The sequence below is a fragment of the Chrysemys picta genome, chromosome 11, assembly GCF_011386835.1.
Source record: "Chrysemys picta bellii isolate R12L10 chromosome 11, ASM1138683v2, whole genome shotgun sequence".
Lineage (NCBI taxonomy): Eukaryota > Metazoa > Chordata > Testudines > Emydidae > Chrysemys > Chrysemys picta.
The window spans coordinates 15262680-15281109 of record NC_088801.1 but is presented as its reverse complement, the minus strand read 5'-3'; the positions used below and the strand labels follow the sequence as shown (position 1 = coordinate 15281109).

Sequence of the window (18430 nt, the reverse complement as noted above, 5' to 3'; positions counted from 1 at the left end):
ATTCCTTGGATGTGGTGTCTACATTCTAGTTCACCCAAAGAGTACCATGTAAGGTCTCTAATGAAAGCAATGGCCATACTCATCTTTAATCACTGCAAAATGTATGTATTTAAGGAGTTATGTGTATTATTACACACACACACACACACACACACACACACACACACACAGTGACTTGGGGGCTGGTCACCAGAAAAGGAGAGAAATGGGTTTCTTTTAGACAAGGGATATTTATCTCTCTGTCTGTCTACATATAAATTGAGTATTGTGTGGTTGACAATGGGCACCCATTTACAGTCTGAGCAGAATGCTAATCAAGTGATTGCAAAGTCTCCAGAGGAGATCCTAGACAGGAAAACACAAGCACCAGGGATTATCCTGTCTGCAAGTACAGACAATGGATTTTTGGACTATAACCATAGGGAGTGAGACAAACTCTGGATCTTTCCATTAAGGAATCAAGAAGCTATCATGCTTTTCTCACAAACACAAGATCACAGCCAAACCTGGCTGTAGTACACTAGAAGGATTTTGGGTGAGCTTTTGCTCTGTATGACATGACAATGTCTTATTAAGTAAGTTTAGGCTCTAGTATACATGTTATTTATTTTATATGTAACCCTTTTGCTTCCAATATTTCTGCTTGCTATCATTTGAATCTCTGTTCTTTGTTAAATAAACTTATACTAGCTTTCTCTACAAACAAATATAGGTGCCGTGTGTTAAGTGGAGCTGTGTTCTGGGGTGTAATGGGTAAGCTGTGGTGTGTTATTCCTTTGGGAACAGAGGATCTAAGAGTACTGTGAGCACCCAATGGATCAGGGACTGGGCATTCCAGAATGATGCTTGGAGGATGCAGGGATCGGAGCGTGCTCGTCCTTAACTTGCAAGGGAGAGTAGGGCCTATGGAGGCCTGTAAGGCAGTGCTTGTGTTGCCAGAGACTGGTGGTGTTGGTGAACTCACACTATGGACAGGGGGTAGTGAAGTGCCTAGTAACCATGGTAAGAGTCACACAACACAAGCTTTCTGTGAGGTGCCATTTGCTTTTATTTATGTTGTGTCCCAAGTACAACTAAGTGAATTATTAAATGGCACCACTGATATCTAACATGAACCAAGCTGAACAACAGGAACATGCCTTGGGCAACAAATAAGGTTGGGCTTTTTTTAAAAAAACCCTCCATCGCTCTGGAGTTAAATCCCAACTTCTGAATGCTAAGTCAATTATTAATATTGTAAGAGCTGTTTTCCATGCATCTCTTGCCTCCTAGGGATGCTACCACTGTTATTCACTTTGGTCTTTATCTCTTTGATTGGCCAGTGTGAGTACTCAGAGCAGGAATTAAGTCCATGGGGGTTGAAGATGCTGAGTCATCAGATAAGAGCACAGAGAGAAAGACATGCTATCCCTGACTATCTGCTTTTCTTCTGCTTTGAAAACCTAATGCTTTTCCCCCATTTCATAAGTTGCTTCCTTTCTGAGTTGCTCTCAGCTTTAAGACTTGTGCTAGAAGAGTTCTGCACAGATTACCTATGGGACCCATGCATAGGAACAGTACACAGCATGATCCAAAGATCAGAAGTTTGGAGGTTGAAGTTGGGAACTTAAGGCCCTGCCCTGTATCAATGAAACCAATGGGATTTTGCCAGTGTCTTCAATGGAAGAATGATCAAGGTCCTAGAATACAGAGGTGCACAGACAATCCAGGAAGTTTTTGGAAAGTGTAGGGGACAATTTCCTGGTGCAACTGCTGGAGGAACCAACTAGAGCAGAGCTCTTCTTGACCTGCTGCTCACAAACAGGGAAAAATTAGTAGGGGAAGCAAAAGTGTATGGGAACCTGCGAGGCAGTGACCATGAGATGGTCGAGTTCAGGATCCTGATGTCGGGGACTTTTTAACCCAGACGGCACGGTTCGTTGTCTGACCGCAGAGTGAGAGACAGGCAACACCAGCAAGGTCCAATACAAGCTCTTTATTGAAGAGTGCACACAACAATAGAGAGCGGCCCGTCTCCTGAGAGAACCAGCCACGATTACAACAACTAGTGAGATTATATAGACAGTTCCATCGCGTCATAGTTAAGCAACTTAAAACCCCCAAACCCCCCTTTACTAGTTAAAAGCTTCTAATATTCATGCATATCTATGTTCTTTGACAGTACAAACAGTTCATGATTCCTCAGCAGCTTCTTATCAGCTTTTTCGTCATGCACTAGAAAGTAGGGAGTTAAGAACAGAAACAGGGAGTGAAGACTGCAAGTCTCCATATGTCCAAACAAACTGTTCCTAGTACATTTGGTACAAGAATACGGTCCCCCCCTTTATCTCATTCTTTGAAGCCCAAGCAAGCATGTCCTCATGTTTCACAGAGAGACAGGAATGGCCCAGCAACTACAGTTAGCCTAACTTTGGCTAAGATGGCCAAACAACCTGTTCTATACTCCATTTTCCTTGGACCTAACAGTCCCCCCTTTGTCCCTGGAGTACCTCGAAGGGACTCCTGGGACAACTAACTACTGTGAGTGGTAAACTTGGGAGTTTGTTACCTTTGGACAGAACACACCTTGGCGCCCATCCAACGTCCAACTTTTATCATAACATACAAGACCAGTAAGCCGCATATAATTACAACGGCGCTTCGGAGTACATTATGGAGCCAACCACCTATATCTGGAATCCAATTGAACAGGTTACTTCACTAGGATTCAATTCGCTTCCCTCCGTGGTCCTTTGCTACCTCCATAAGGTGGTTTGCTCTTTCCTAAGTGGCATTATAAACATCTGGAACATACACACAGCATTCTTGTCCAATTAATGCACATGTTCCTCTCTGAGAGGCCAGTAAAATATCTAGAGCCAAGTGGTTCTGAAGAACCATCTGCCTTAGTTTTCTCTGTGCTGTTGCCAAGTCCACCAGGGCATCGGCGTTAGTCTAATTTCCCAGATGTCTCGGTGAATTACCCAATCTCACATGCATCCTCCCCATGGACCCGGCAGGATTCGGTATGTGGGAGCCCACACCTCCCTAACCGGTCCATATGCTTGGAAGGAGCATTGAGAATGTCCGCACTTCCACCAGGAAAGTCTCCAAGTATTTCTTTATGGCCACAGATCAGATGGTACTCCTGATGTGTCTGTAAGGGCAGTGGGCCAAGCCTGAACATGCTAGATCCCACTGCAATGCCTTCCCAGCCTCAGTGATATTCAATACCATCTCTATCAGCAACTTCTGGGTCATAGTACTAAGGGCGGAGATAACATGTAACTCACCAATTCCAGCCTGTACCTGGGTTAGCTGTGCTCCACAAATAAGGCTTGTGGCCTTCTTTAGTTGCCCTAATTTCTTATTATGTTTTTTGGTTCTTAAAAATATTTTAAACTGCTGCTGTACTATTGGCCTTATCCCATAGGGATCCGGTCAAGTCTCTCTTCTTTCTAGAGGAAATAACTCAAGCCCTCTGTTGTGCTAATTTAATAGCAGCCCTTTTTGCATTTAAAATCCAATTAGGGAGGGCAATACATGCTGAAGGACTTATTCAAAACACAGGGCACAGCCTGTAGAATAAACCCCAAAATTCAATCAAAACCACATTCTCAAGCATGGGTCCCACAAGTTTCTTCCTGCCAGTGTATAATTCTTTGTTTCTTCACCAGGGTCAGTTCTTAATGTCTCTTGTAGTCAGGAATCCCTGGACTTTGTGGTTTCAGTGAAGCAAGTGTTCCTTCTTCTCTTTTTCTGAAACAGTGTGGTTCAGCATCATACAGGGGAGAGGTTACTAGCACATCACCCTGTAATGGGTTTTGCTTCTTTTAGGAAAAAATCCAAAGGCACAGTAGGTCTGTCAGTGGACAAGGGAGAGGTTACTAGCACTTCACCTTGTCTTTTTTTTTTCTTTTCTCTGCTGTCCAGAAGGCACAGCAGAGTTAGAAGGAGGAATAGGCTGATCATCAGTCGGAGAGTCCTCTCGAGGTGGAGGGGTCTTTTTGCAGTGAGAAGCATGAGTCCAGGTAGGCAGTCCTTGGCACTTTACAGCAGAGTTGGTGGTTAACAGGACTTGGAAAGGGCCTTTCCAGCATGGTCAAAGCAGTCTTTCGTTGATGGACTTTACGTAGTCTCAGTCTCCTGGTTTCAATGAATGGCAGGGCTGCTACGGTCTTTAGGTAGCACTTCTTTACCTGTGAGAAAAACCTAACACATTTCATTAATGCCTGGCAGTGTTTTGCAGATTTTACAGCTGCTTGGGCACATTCAGGCCCCCCTTTTTTTTTGGCTGTCAGCCAAGTCTTAGCTGTGGGCAGTGCCCTTGGATGGGCCAGCATCTTATCTTTAGACTGAGCTTGCTAGCTATTTTTTTTTCTAGTTAACTCGTTCTGTTCTTTTTCTTTTTTCTCTTCTTGGCTTCTTTTAACCTACAAAGGAAACTTCCACTCTTCACTCATACACTTTTTCCAACAATGAACACATACACATTGCCATTATACAGTACATTAGTCTTATTATTCAATGTATGCCATATACACCTTTTTAGTAAAATAACTTTTATACAGAGCTTTGGAGCAACAAACCAGGACAAGCACACCCACCTTTGAGGAGTCCACTCGGTACAACCTCAGGTGTCCAATAGCTTTCTTCCCTCCCCAGCCCTCTGGCTAGAAATCTAAGGTAGCCAGAAGGATCCCATGGACAATATGGGGAGTGGGTTAACCTTCCATGTCCTTGCTTCCAAAGACTGTTGATATGCAAATTTTAACAACATTTTTTTTAATTAAAAGATTTGCCCAATGAAGCTTTTTTTTTTTTTTTTTTTTTACTTAAGCAAATGTATTAGACTTTAGTATATCACATTTTCCTGATTTATCCAAACACTTTGTATTTCAAGTTGAATAAAACAAGTATCTGCTTTTTTATTTAACCCTTTTATTTAATTTTGAACTAGACTGTCTTATGAAAATATTAAACACAACAATTCTGGCCACAAGACAAACCCCACAAGACAGGACATAGAACACAAAAATAATTCCTATTGTACCAGTAAATGCATGGTACGTTGAATGCTGTTCAGCTGGCATCCGTTTTCTCTGATGATTTGAAAGACATTATTTACTTAAAATATTTCCTTTATATACACATACTCTTGTTGATTTTAGACAAAACAGAGGAATTACCCCATATTTCCTTGTATTTGTTTCATAGGCAGCCCAGGTTTCAGTGGCTTCTACCTTATTAATAAAATAATTTGCATTAATACAGATGCTTTCTGGCTTGCTTCCAGATTCAAAGCTATCCACAGCTTAAAGATTCTTACTTTAAAAAAGGACACAATTAACTTTTTCAGACTTTTGATTGCCTTTTACTTGTAACTCTTGCTTTTAAACACACAGTGATCTGAAAAAGACAACACAACTTATATTGGCAGGTTTGCATTTCTTTTACCTCTGCTACAATATACACTGCACATGTTCTGGGGAAAATGCACATCCTCTCCACAATTCAATTTCCACAACGCTAGCCACATCAATTTCTACTCAAGGTGTAACTGTTTCTTTTATGCTTACAAAATCTCTATGCACCCACAGCAAAGTGTCAGCTCAACCACACAGAGCCAGGGGCACTGTCCTTCTTTCTCTTTACCAGATCTTTTATCTGCTATTTTGTTACCCAAAAACAAATTTAAATCTTGTAGCATTAAGTCACTTTAAGGATTAAATGCTAAATACCTTAAACAACACTAGTTTCCTGTGCCTGGCAAAAGTATTCTCGGTTTTGCAACTTTAAACAATACCAATTCATCTTAAACTTATAAAATACAGATTGTACACAGCAGGAGTGTTCTTCAGCAAATTAGACTAACGTATTCATAGTCGAATAATTCCACTTAAATAACTTCTTGCCTGGATTACTTACAGAAATTCTTACTAAGTTTCACTGCTTAATTCCCTCTAGCAACTATAGAGTTAACTTCTCACTCTTGGGAGGGCTGTTCTTTTACACCCTGGGGTCTCCTGCGACTTCTCTTTCAGAGATTCCAGTCCAGGCCGGCTGCCTGTGGCTTCTTCAGCGTCCCCAAACCACACCAGCTCCAGGGTCTCAAAGGCAGACTGTTGGATCTCACTGGATAGTTAAGCTTTGCAAATGTAAGCTCAGCACTGTAACTTGTACTGCCTTTGGTTTGCCTCTGTCTATATTTTTCCACAGCCAGCTGGGGCCGAAAGCAGTTTTTCTTTTGGTTTATAGTTATACCATACAAATAAATAATCCATTTGTCCCGGTCTAAGATCCACCAGGATATTCCTGAGGGAATCCATCCTGTCAACAGAAAAGGTTCCGCACCTTGGCCAGTCTTTAGTCGGGGACAAATGAGTAGTAAAGGAAGGCCATTGAATTTGGCATAAGTTTCTCATTTAGATTTAGTCAAACCGGTTGTTCCAGAGATTTCCTTCCAATTTCTAAGTACCAGAGACAACGGGGCGTCCCCCGGGCATTTACTGCCGACTTGTCCCATTTAGCCTGTAGGGACTCTAACCCTACTCCGGGGACTCTAACCCCTCACTGGGGACTCTAACCCCTCTCCGGGGACTTTAACCCCTCTCTGGGGACTCTAACCCCTTTCCCGGGGACTCTAACCCCTCGCCGGCGATCGCTTACCTTATTCAGGGACTCGAACCCCGAAGACCTGACCTCCCCAGGGACTCGAACCCCGAAGACCTGGATCCTACTCAATGGGTAGGTGGACGTTGCTGGGTTTCTACGGGCTTTAGCTGGTTCACAGAACTCGCCTTATCGCCGATGCAGGGATCAGGTTACCGGGCAAGGCTCCTCGAAGCCAGAGGATGCGCGCTGCGTTGCTTCGGAGTCTGATCCGGCACCGGAGAGTCAGACGAGTCCCGGCGGAGTCGCCAAATTTGTCGGGGACTTTTTAACCCAGACGGCACGGTTCGTTGTCTGACCGCAGAGTGAGAGACAGGCAACACCAGCAAGGTCCAATACAAGCTCTTTATTGAAGAGTGCACACAACAATAGAGAGCGGCCCGTCTCCTGAGAGAACCAGCCACGATTACAACAACTAGTGAGATTATATAGACAGTTCCATCGCGTCATAGTTAAGCAACTTAAAACCCCCAAACCCCCCTTTACTAGTTAAAAGCTTCTAATATTCATGCATATCTATGTTCTTTGACAGTACAAACAGTTCATGATTCCTCAGCAGCTTCTTATCAGCTTTTTCGTCATGCACTAGAAAGTAGGGAGTTAAGAACAGAAACAGGGAGTGAAGACTGCAAGTCTCCATATGTCCAAACAAACTGTTCCTAGTACATTTGGTACAAGAATACGGTCCCCCCCTTTATCTCATTCTTTGAAGCCCAAGCAAGCATGTCCTCATGTTTCACAGAGAGACAGGAATGGCCCAGCAACTACAGTTAGCCTAACTTTGGCTAAGATGGCCAAACAACCTGTTCTATACTCCATTTTCCTTGGACCTAACACTGACAAAAGGAAGAAAGGAGAGCAGCAGAATATTGACCCTGGACTTCAGAAAAGCAGACTTTGACTCCCTCAGGGCAATCAGGGGAGGTCCCGGATGACTGGAAAAAGGCTAATGTAGTGCCCATCTTTAAAAAAGGAAAGAAAGAGGATGTGGGGAACTACAGGCCAGTCAGCTTCACCTCAGTCCCTGGAAAAATCATGGAGCAGGTCCTCAGGGAATCAATTCTGATGCACTTAGAGGAGAGGAAAGTGATTAGGAACAGTCAGCATGGATTCACCAAGGGCAAGTCATGCCTTCTATGATGAGATAACTAGCTCTCTGGATGAGGGGAAAGCAGTGGATGTGTTATTCCTTGACTTTTGCAAACCTTTTGATACGTCTCCCACAGTATTCTTGCTGCCAAGTTAAAGAAATATGGGCTGGATGAATGGACTATAAGGTGGATAGAAAGCTGGCTAGATCATCAGGCTCAATGGGTAGTGATCAATGGCTCCATGTCTAGTTGGCAGTTGGTATCAATCGGAGTGCCCCAAGGGTCGGTCCTGGGGTCGGTTTTGTTCAATATCTTCATTAATGATCTGGAGGATGGTGTGGATTGCACCCTCAGCAAGTTTGCAGATGACACTAAACTGGGAGAAGTGGTAGATACACTCGAGGGTAGGGATAGAATACAGAGGGACCTAGACAAATTAGAGGATTGGGCCAAAAGAAATCTGATGAGGTTCAACAAGGACAAGTGCAGAGTCCTGCACTTATGATGGAAGAATTCCATGCACTGCTACAGACTATGGACCAAATGGCTAGGCAGCAGTTCTGCAGAAAAGGACCTAGGGGTTGCAGTGTACGAGAAGCTGGATATGAGTCAACAGTGTGCCCTTGTTGCCAAGAAGGCTTAATGGGATTTTTGGCTGTATAAGTAGGGGCATTGCCAGTAGATTGAGGGATGTGATCATTCCTCTCTATTTGGCATTGGTGAGGCCTCCTCTGGAGTACTGTGTCCAGTTTTGGACCCCACACTACAAGAAGGACATGGAAAAATTGGAAAGAGTCCAGCGGAGCACAACAAAAATGATTAGGGGTCTGGAGCACATGACTTATGAGGAGAGGCTGAGGGAACTGGGATTGTTTAGTCTGCAGAAGAGAAGAATGAGGGGGGATTTGATAGCTGCTTTCAACTACCTGAAAGGGGGTTCCAAAGAGGATCGATCTAAACTGTTCTCAGTGGTACCAGATGACAGAACAAGGAGTAATGGTCTCAAGTTGCAGTGGGGGAGGTTTAGGTTGGATCTTAGGAAAAACTTTTTCACTAGGAGGGTGGTGAAGCACTGGAATGGGTTACCTAGGGAGGTGGTGGAATCTCCTTCCTTAGAGGTGTTTAAAGTCAATCTTGACGAAGCACTGGTGGGATGATTTAGTTGGGTATTGGTCCGGCTTTGAGCAGGGGGTTGGACTAGATGACCTCCTGAGGTCCCTTTCAACCCTGATATTCTATGATTTTATGATTCTATGAATAGTAAAAGAAATGTGCATTGTGTTTTCCAAATGAAAGAGCAATAAGGTTTAAATAGAGCTGTACAGAGAGCAGAAATTCTGCTTTTTAGAGGATTTCAAGATTTTGAAGTCTCTTTTAGTTCCTATTAGGAATGAAACCTGAGAATTTCAAAATTATTTGCAAAAGAAAAGATAGGTTGAAATATTTTGTTTCAATAAGATCAAAAAATGTTGATATTTCCTTTGGTATTTTATATGCTATAAAGTATAATACAAAATTAAAAATTCAAAAGAGTTATTTTGATGAGAAAAATCTAAATGACTCTTTCTTACAATATTGAACTCCTCCTCCACCTCCGCCCCATTTTCCTTTAAAATAAAATGTTGGTGAAAGTGACACTCTTTTGTAAAAATGTTGACAATGGAAACTGATTTGGTTGAAGTTTTTCCAGTTAGAAGTAGTTTTAAGATTTTTTTTTCCCATGACCATGCTGATTTCCAAAATTAAACACAGCAGTTAGGAAAATCCTGCTAAGATTTGAAACATCAGTGCATGTGTGTCCATTACCGCATAGTCTTCTAAATTTACAAAGCCATTCATGGGGTCTCTATCTGCATATTCTCATTATTGAAAATGGAAGCAGAACTATGCCTCCTATTTCCAAGTTCAATTATTTCTTTATCTTTCCTCATATATGGCCCAATCTTGTTGATTCCCTTCACCCCAATTAACAAAAGTTACTCAAGCTCTGCCCAGGATCAGCCCTGCAAGTTGCAAACCTACTGCTGTTTCCTGCAAAGAACTCATTTAGAGGTGTGAGTAACTAATTTTTCAGTGTGAGGCAGTTCTGAAAAGTTAAAAAAAAAGAGTTTCATGTCAAACAAAAGTTTACTTTAGACAAAGCTTTTTAATTTTTATAAAATAAAATTCAAGTACATTTCTAACTGAAAAGTCATTTTGATTGAAGTGTTCTCCTACTGGCTTTTGTATGTTACCATTCCTGATGTCTGATTTGTGTCCATTCATCCTTTTAAATAGGATTTATCCTCTAGGTAAAAGGATAAAGGGACACAAATCAGACATCAGGAATAGTAACATACAAAAGCAGGTGGAGAACACTTCAATCTCCCTGGACACTCAATAACAGATTTAAAAATAGCCATTCTTCAACAAAAAAAACTTCAAAAACAGACGTCAAAGAGAAACTGCTGAGCTACAATTCATTTGCAAACTTAACACCATCAATTTGATTCAACAGTTTTGCTGTTGCAAAAAAAGCAAACATGATTCTGGGATGGATTAACAGGTTTGTTGTGAGCAAGACATGAGAAGTCATTCTTCCACTCTACTCTGCTCTGGTTAGGCCTCAGCTGGAGTATTGTGTCCAGTTCTGGGCACCGCATTTCAAGAAAGATGTGAAGAAATTGGAAAGGGTCCAGAGAAGAGCAACAAGAATGATTAAAGGTCTAGAGAACATGACCTATGAAGAAAGGCTGAAAGAATTGGGTTTGTTTAGTTTGGAAAAGAGAAGACTGAGAGGGGACATGATAGCAGTTTTCAGGTATCTAAAAGGGTGTCATAAGGAGGAGGGAGAACACTTGTTCATCTTAGCCTCTAAGGATAGAACAAGAAGCAATGGGCTTAAACTGCAGCAAGGGAGGTCTAGGTTGGACATTAGGAAAAAGTTCCTAACTGTCAGGGTGGTTAAACACTGGAATAAACTGCCTAGAGAGGTTGTGGAATCTCCATCTCTGGAGATATTTAAGAGTAGGTTAGATAAATGTCTATCAGGGATGGTCTAGACAGTATTTGGTCCTGCCACGAGGGCAGGGGACTGGACTCTATGACCTCTTGAGGTCCCTTCCAGCCCTAGAATCTATGAATTTGGGCTTGAATAGGGACTGGGAGTGGCTGGCTCACCACAAAAGCAATTTTCCCTCTCTTGGTATTGAAACCTCCTCAACAATTATTGGGAGTGGACTACATCCACCCTGACTAAACTGGCCTTCAACACTAGTTCTCCACTTGTAAGGTAACTTCCTTCTCTTCATGTGCCAATATATATTTATCCCTGTATCTGTAATTTTCACTCCATGTATCTGAAGAAGTGGGGTTTTTACCCACAAAAGCTCATGCCCAAAAAAATCTGTGAGTCTTTAAGGTTCCACCAGACTCCTCATTGTTTCTGTGTATACAGACTAACACGGCTACCCCTCTGATATTTTGAATAAACAATATTAAAACATTTTGTTTTGAAGGTGTCCAGGTGTTTTAATTTTTTTCAGAATTTGTTTTAGGAATTTTTTTTCTGTTTTCTGACAAACAATTTGGTGAAGTTGACAAGAATCTACATTTTTTGAAGAAAAGAGTTTCAGATGATGAAATTCACCCAGCTCTATTCTTATTAACATCAATGTCAAGTTTTTCCTGTCCTTTTGAGCACTTCCTACAGTCAGTCACTTTCTGTGCACAAACCAGTTTTCCAGCTAGATTATATTACTGAGCTATATGACAATAACAGATTGTACAGTACAACTTGAACACATTCGGACAGCTACTGCTCTGAGTGAAACCAATGTAAATCTGCAGTAACTCTAGTGACCTAAACTAAGACCCTGATCCTGCTATACTTAGGGTATGTCTACACTGGCAGAGTTACAGTGCCGCTAAGAGAGTGCTGAAGGAAAACCGTTGTTGTGTGTTCACACTGTCAGCTGCCTGCGCAACAGCATGTCCACACTTGCGGCACTTGATATTCGGAACGGGGCACTCTGGGTAGCTATCCCACAGAGCGTCTCTTCCTCTTCTGCCGCTAAGAGTTGTGGGTAGGCAGAGAGAGTCGCGGGGCATCCTGGGTCCTGTCCCAATGCCCCGTGATGCATTGCTTTACATCCCAGCAATCCCTGTGCTTCCATCCACATTTGGCGCCATCTTTCAACGGTTTACTGTGCACTCTGCCTTTTCGGTTTCCAGGAATGGATCCTGCACTATTGACCAATATGCTGCTCGCTCTCACTAACACGTCATGAGTGGCAGTGGAGTTATTCCTTAAACTACAAAGGCAAGAGCAGTTCGACATTGATCTCACCACTCAGTATGATATGAGATTGCTTGTGGCATTCAATGAGGTGCTGACCACAGTGGAATGCCGCTTTTGGGCTCGGAAAACAACCACTGAGTTGTGGGAGCACAGACCAGAAGATCACCGTAGGTGAAGTTGAAATGCCCATTGTGATCCTGGGAGACCCTGCCTACCCCTTTCTGAGGTGGCTTATGAAGCCATACACAGGGCACCTTGACAGCAACAATGAGTGGTTCAGCAACAGGCTGAGCAAGTGCAGAATGACTGTTGAGTGTGCTTTTGGCTGCTTAAAGGCCCGCTGGTGCTGCCTATATGGGAGGCTGGACCTGGTTAATGACAATATTCCTATGCTTAAAGCCGCATGCTGTACACTCCATAATATCTGTGAAGGGAACTGTGAACGTTTCACTCAGGCCTGGACCGCTGAGGCTCAGTGCCTGGAGGCTGAATTTGAACAGCCAGAGACCAGGGCTATTGGATAGGCACAGCACAGGGCCATAAGGATCAAGGATGCCTTGAGGCAGCAATTTGAAGCTGAAAGCCACTAATATTTGTTGCTATGCTCGGGAGTGCAGTGCTTGTAATGCTAGGAGGTGATTGTGATTGGTGCAGACGATGCACTATGAAGGTTTAAGAAAATTGCCTGTTGCTCTGCAGGGCTCTTTTTGCTTTCAATTAATAGAATAAAGATTGCTTTCAAACCAAAACAATTATTTTATTAAAAAACACATCAGCACTGAGGGGTATGAGGGAAGGGAGGGTCCCAGGAGGAGGTGCGGTCCCGGGACGGTTAAAGATTTGTGTATGTCCAGGTATCATATCCAACCTTCTCCTTTGGAGTACAGTGAGTGGGTACTGTACTTCAGTGGGGCTAAACTGCAGAGGGATGAATGTTGAATGCAGTCGGTACTGGAAGTGCGCAGTGATGGACTGTGATGGGGGAGGAGTGGAATGCAGCGGGTACAAACTGGAGTCTAGAGGTTGATAAGAGTATGTTGGCGGCGTCTGGGGGGGTGCATGGGAAAAAGTTTTGCAACAGCAGCTGCAGGGGAGGGCAGGTGTGGAGCTGCTCAGTTTGCAGTGCTAGTATCGCCTGGATCATGTCCGCTTGGCACTCCATAACGTTTCAGAGCCAGTCCATGGCTTTGTTCTGGCACCCCGCATTCTCCTTTTGGTCCCTCTTCATGCTTTCCCGCCACTCCTTCAATTCGCGTTTTTCGGCTGCGGAGTGCATCATGACATCACGCAGAAAGTCTTCTTTAGTGCTTCATGGCTGCTTTCTAATTCTGCACAGCCATTCAGCCAGCAATAACAAAGCCCCAGGTGACTGGTGATCAGGATCTCGCTGTCAGCCCTGGGTGGCTGGTGGCCGGGGTCCTGCTGTCAGCTCAGCACATGGCAGGGCTCCCACTGTCAGCCTTGCACATTAATGACTAATATAGTTGCAGCAAAACGTCTGATTATCAAAAAGAATGGCAGGCATAACATAATACTTGAGTGTTTATATTATTCCAGCAATTTTTTCTTAAACAAATAGGTCTCTGGCTGTTCCAAATTACCACAATTAATAAAGGTCCATTATTACTTTTCCGCACTTTTCCATGTCTTGTTCACAACTCAGCCACAATTATTTAACAATCAATTCAAATAGTTATTAGCTCTTATTATATCTGTAATGTTCTGGAGGTCTATAGATCATATTGATAGATTTTTTCTTTCCAGAAGAGTTTACTCAGAACTGCTGAGTTCTTCTTGAACACACTGAACACAACTGCTGTTCAAGTTTTCTTGGTAATCTTCAACCTTGTTTACATGCCTATTTACATGCATCCTTGGAAGTGTAATAAATGCGCTAGATACTGAAGAATTGAGAAATTAATGATCATAAATAACTGTAATAAGAAATCTTGGTAATTTGCATTGTTTTTTGGTATAACTGATCAGCCTCAATTCTAGTCTGTGATAATTGCTTGCAAAACTGTCTTATAGCTGTAGTACACATCTACAACATTGGTTGTATCTACACTTTTGTGGAGAATTATTGATTGGATATTAATGCAGTTCTGGGTAAATTAATAAATTGTTGGTTGGTTAAGAATAAGCAAGTGCCAGATTTGAGAAATACTGCTAAAAAGTTGACCTGAAAAGAACGCAGAGTTAAAATTGGTGAGCTAAACCGTCTCTGGCCACAATGAAAAGCAGTTATCCAATTAGATTCCATTCTATATGGGTTATCCAACTGGCAAATCTAGTTCGTTAGATTTCAGCTATGAAATCAAACTGGCACCTCAGCAAATTCATAAAAATTCACACACACACACACATACACACACTTCACACTTCCAGAAACTTTTAGTAGGGGCTTTATGGGAGGAGAGGCATATGGATCCATGAGATGTCTTCAAAATGCCTTACTTATAAGGCATTTTACTTTACCCTTATAGGAGACTGCTGTGGAGTTATACCACATATGAAGAGAGCTTCCCACTTACAGAAGTGGTTCAACTGAACAATTCTATATAAAAAACTTTGTCATACACAGGACAAGAGTCAGGTATTTTGAAGTTGTAACCATGTGCCACAATGTTAATCATTAGGATGGTAATATGGATCCAATCACAAATTTTCATCTTGCATGTACAGTAATCAGCTTTGACAGTGGAACGTCACAGAATTAGGAGTGTAAACCTGCAGTTTCATTTTGCAGTTTGCCTTTCCCTACCTCATCTCCTCCCTCCTGTCCCCATTTTACATTTGCTTCTCTAGTGCAGATTGCAAAGAGATAATGGAAAGTTTTGTAGCCACAAAAATTTGGATTTCTCCCTCACTCAGCCTTTAGTCTTTGAATCACAGGTATGTACCTCATGTGCGATAGGTATTCTGATCAGACTGCTATTGTGTTCACGGACCTACTTCTCAGGCACAGCTGCTCTCAAAAACCAGGGCAAAATGAAAGTGAACTGACTGACCAAAACACAATGCTGAGGCGGTCCATCTAGTGCTATTAAAACAAAGGGCATCTTTACTTTATGCAAGTATACAACAAAGGCATCCCTAATATAGCCCCATGTACAGAGCACTGGTATGGGACTCAGGACCCCTGGGTTCTAGACCCAACTCTTACAGTGGCCTGATGGGTAACATAGGCAAGTCAGAGCCCATCTGTATAATGGGGATAGTGATACTGACCTCCCTTGTATAGCACTTTGAGACTGGAGGATGAAATGTGTGTTGTAGAAGAGTTAGGTGGTGTTATTATTGCACCAAAATCTATTCCTAGTAACACTAGTATAAATTCAGTCATTTTACTTAAAATAAGGAGTTATACTAGTGTAAAATGAGAGCAGAATTTAACTCAGTAAATAAAGGCATCATTCTCTCTTTGCTATCAGCAGGTCAGAGTAGCAGGGGACTGAGATACAGTGATGTCTGCTAAAACCATAGCAATTGCCCTAGATAGCTAATTAAGAATTTGCAGTTAGATAACCTTTGTATGTACTATATATGCTATAGTAACTACAGGGGCATGGAGGAAGCTATTTATCTTGGGCAAAACTGGCAAGTTTTCAAGGCCCTCCAGCGTAGTTTTATTCTCACTGTTCCTGATTGCATTTTGTCTTCTAATCCACATTAAGTAGCATTTTCAGTTAAACACAGCAGGGCCAGGAGCATTCTTTTTGACAGTGTTTTCTGGTAACTTTTTTTTTTTCTTCTAACACATACTGCCGGGCAGTTCGGAGATCCTCAGAATCAAACTTCAGAAGCCCTTTGGGTTAACACTAACTTTCAACCTTGAAATTTTCTTTTTGGGGCTGAGAGAGAGATATGCAAGATATGGGTTAGATGGTGCCCTATAATGCTTATCCAAATAGTCTATGCTCCAGAAGTCCTGCGTTCAGCTGGACTGCCCGTGTAAACATGGATTGTTCACATAGAGTAGGGTTGCTGGACTGGGACCAGTGTTTGTATATATGATACAATGAGGCTGGTGACATTTACTTTTCTGGTGCCTTTTGCAAAGGGTAAAAATAAATGCAGTTTGTGCAAGTGTTTGCTAATTGCACCGCAAGAAAAATACAGTTTTGCCAGCAAAAATTGCATCAAGCTTTTGTTCTAAGTGCATCTGGAAGCCTTGGATAACAGGGGAGAGAGTTGAGGGAAAGAGATTGCCTCTCTCTTTGAAAGTGAATCACAGCAACCCAGAAAGCAACATTTCCAGTCTTACAGTGAAATTTTGGCAAAGAAACAAATCAGTGTTTTTGTACCCTGTTGGTGGTTGTATATTTGGTGATAGCTCTGCAACAGCAATTAAAATTTCATTAATATTGAATGCATTTGGATAAATGAATAGGTAATATAACCATTATAATGACAATAAGTTTGCCTTGAGCTTTAATTTATAATGGCTTCATATTCACTTCTTTACTTTGTTATGGACAGAGTGGGAATTAAGGTAGGTTGTCTATATACAATACACTGTATCTCTAACAAGGAGTGGACTCTAGTCACATATCCTGCATGTGTTTGAAAAGTATTTCATTAGGGAAACTGTTGCCATCTATTTGAAAATGCATTTTGTTTTCCTCAGTACAGTACATTTCAAAACAAATAAAGAATAGACCCATATAAGAGTTGGCAAATATTGGTTCATCAATTCCAGAAATTAAAGTATCCACTAATTCTTTAGTGTTTTCTCTAAATTTCTGAGTTGTTTTGGAAGAGCAAAGATAACTCATAAATAATATCCCCTTGGGTCCTTTTTACAAATCTTATTTGTAGACTTTCCAAAAGCTTTTGGATAAATATGATGCAAATAATAAATAAACAAACAAGCAGATGCAAAGATGTGCCCTTCACATTTTAGGGGTTCTGTTACCAAATAAGTGAATGCATACATAAACAATCTATAAATAAAATTAGTTAAGGCCAGGGCTGGCTCCAGGGTTTTGGCCGCCCCAAGCAGCCAAAAAAAAAAAAAAAAAAAAAGCTGCGATCGCGATCTAAAAAAAGCTGCGATCGCAATCTGCGGCAACAATTCGGCGGGAGGTCCTTCACTCCCAGGCGGAGTGAGGGACCATCCGCCGAATTGCCGCCGAATACCTGGACCTGCCGCCCCTCTCCGGAGCGGCCGCCCCAAGCACCTGCTTGAGAAGCTGGTGCCTGGAGCCGGCCCTGGTTAAGGCTTACTTGTGGTGATGTCAAACCTAAATTAGCATAAATTTATGACCACAATACTTGGTGAAAGCTGAGTGATCATAAAAACAAACATTTAGTGAATTCACTTGGAATACATAGTTCTTGCATCAAGAAATAACCTGATCAATATAATACCTACCACTTATATACTGTCTTTTCATCCATAGATCTCAAATAACTATTTACTCCTGAGGGCATTCTGTGCCAAAAAAAATAAAATTTCTGCACCAAAACATTACAAATTCTGCACACAATATTTTAAAATTCTGCAAATTTTATTTGTCAAATAAATGTGGAGGCTCCAGCATGGCATTGAGAGCATAGGTCACTGGCTGCACAGAGGAGGGAGATCACTGTACAGCCCTCTTCCCCCCCCCCCCCCCCCCCCCCGGGACATGGACTCAGTGATGAGGCTGCACCCAACCCTGACACAGTGCAGGGACCGGGCCTGCTCCAGAAACACCCCAAAGCCCTGCCCCTCCATGCCAGGTACACCAGGTGTGGTCAGGCAGGCTCAGCAAGGCAGGATCTGTGTGTGGAGGGTCTTAATGTGAGGGGATCCAGGTGTGGGTTGAGTGGGTTCTGTGTGGGGCAATCTGGGTTCAGGTGACTCAGTAGGTGACCTGGGTGCGGGGGGGGTTCTTGGTGCAATAGTAATGGGAGTCTGCAGTGGGGTCCAGGTAAAGGTGGTTGATGCTCAGCAGGGGAGTCTTAGTGTGGAGGAGGGATAGAGCTCAGCATGGGGGTCTGGATGTGTGGGACTCACTGGGGGAGTCCAGATGCTAAGGGAGTGGGGATCAGTGGAGTTGGGATCCAGGTGCAACTGGTTGGGGCTCGGTAGGGTGAGGATCCGGGTGCAGGTGGCTCGTCCAGGTGGTCCAGGTGCAGAGGGAGTGGGGCTCATGGGGGGGGGGTGTTTCTGGGTGTGGGGTGGTGAGGCTCGGAGAGAGGGTCTGGTTTTGAGGAAGTTTGGATGCACGGGAGTTGGACGGATGGAGGAGTTGTACAGGGATTCCTCCCACTGCAGCTGAGGAGCGATGGGTGCAGAAAGCGCTGGGTGGGGAGCTTGCAGAGCTTCCTACAGCCAGGGGAGAAATCTGGGGGTGGGTCTGACCTAGCCGGGACTAGCAGCTGAGCCCAGCACAGGGTAGGAGCCAACAGCCCTGTCTTC

At 42.9% G+C, this 18430-nt stretch overlaps 3 long non-coding RNA genes across 4 annotated transcripts in view; all 3 read right to left on the bottom strand.

Annotated features, from left to right (window-relative positions):
- LOC112058705 (uncharacterized) overlaps window positions 1-18430 on the bottom strand; it is a 114311-nt gene that overhangs the window by 54464 nt on the left and 41417 nt on the right. The gene's annotated exons all lie outside the window — the stretch shown is intronic.
- LOC135974314 (uncharacterized) overlaps window positions 1-18430 on the bottom strand; it is a 49262-nt gene that overhangs the window by 12436 nt on the left and 18396 nt on the right. The window lies entirely within an intron of this gene.
- On the bottom strand, window positions 1956-17043 carry LOC135974313 (uncharacterized). Its single transcript, XR_010591544.1, has 2 exons — window positions 6649-17043; window positions 1956-4178 (listed from the first exon to the last, which is right to left on the bottom strand). It is a non-coding gene; the product is annotated as an uncharacterized LOC135974313 (long non-coding RNA).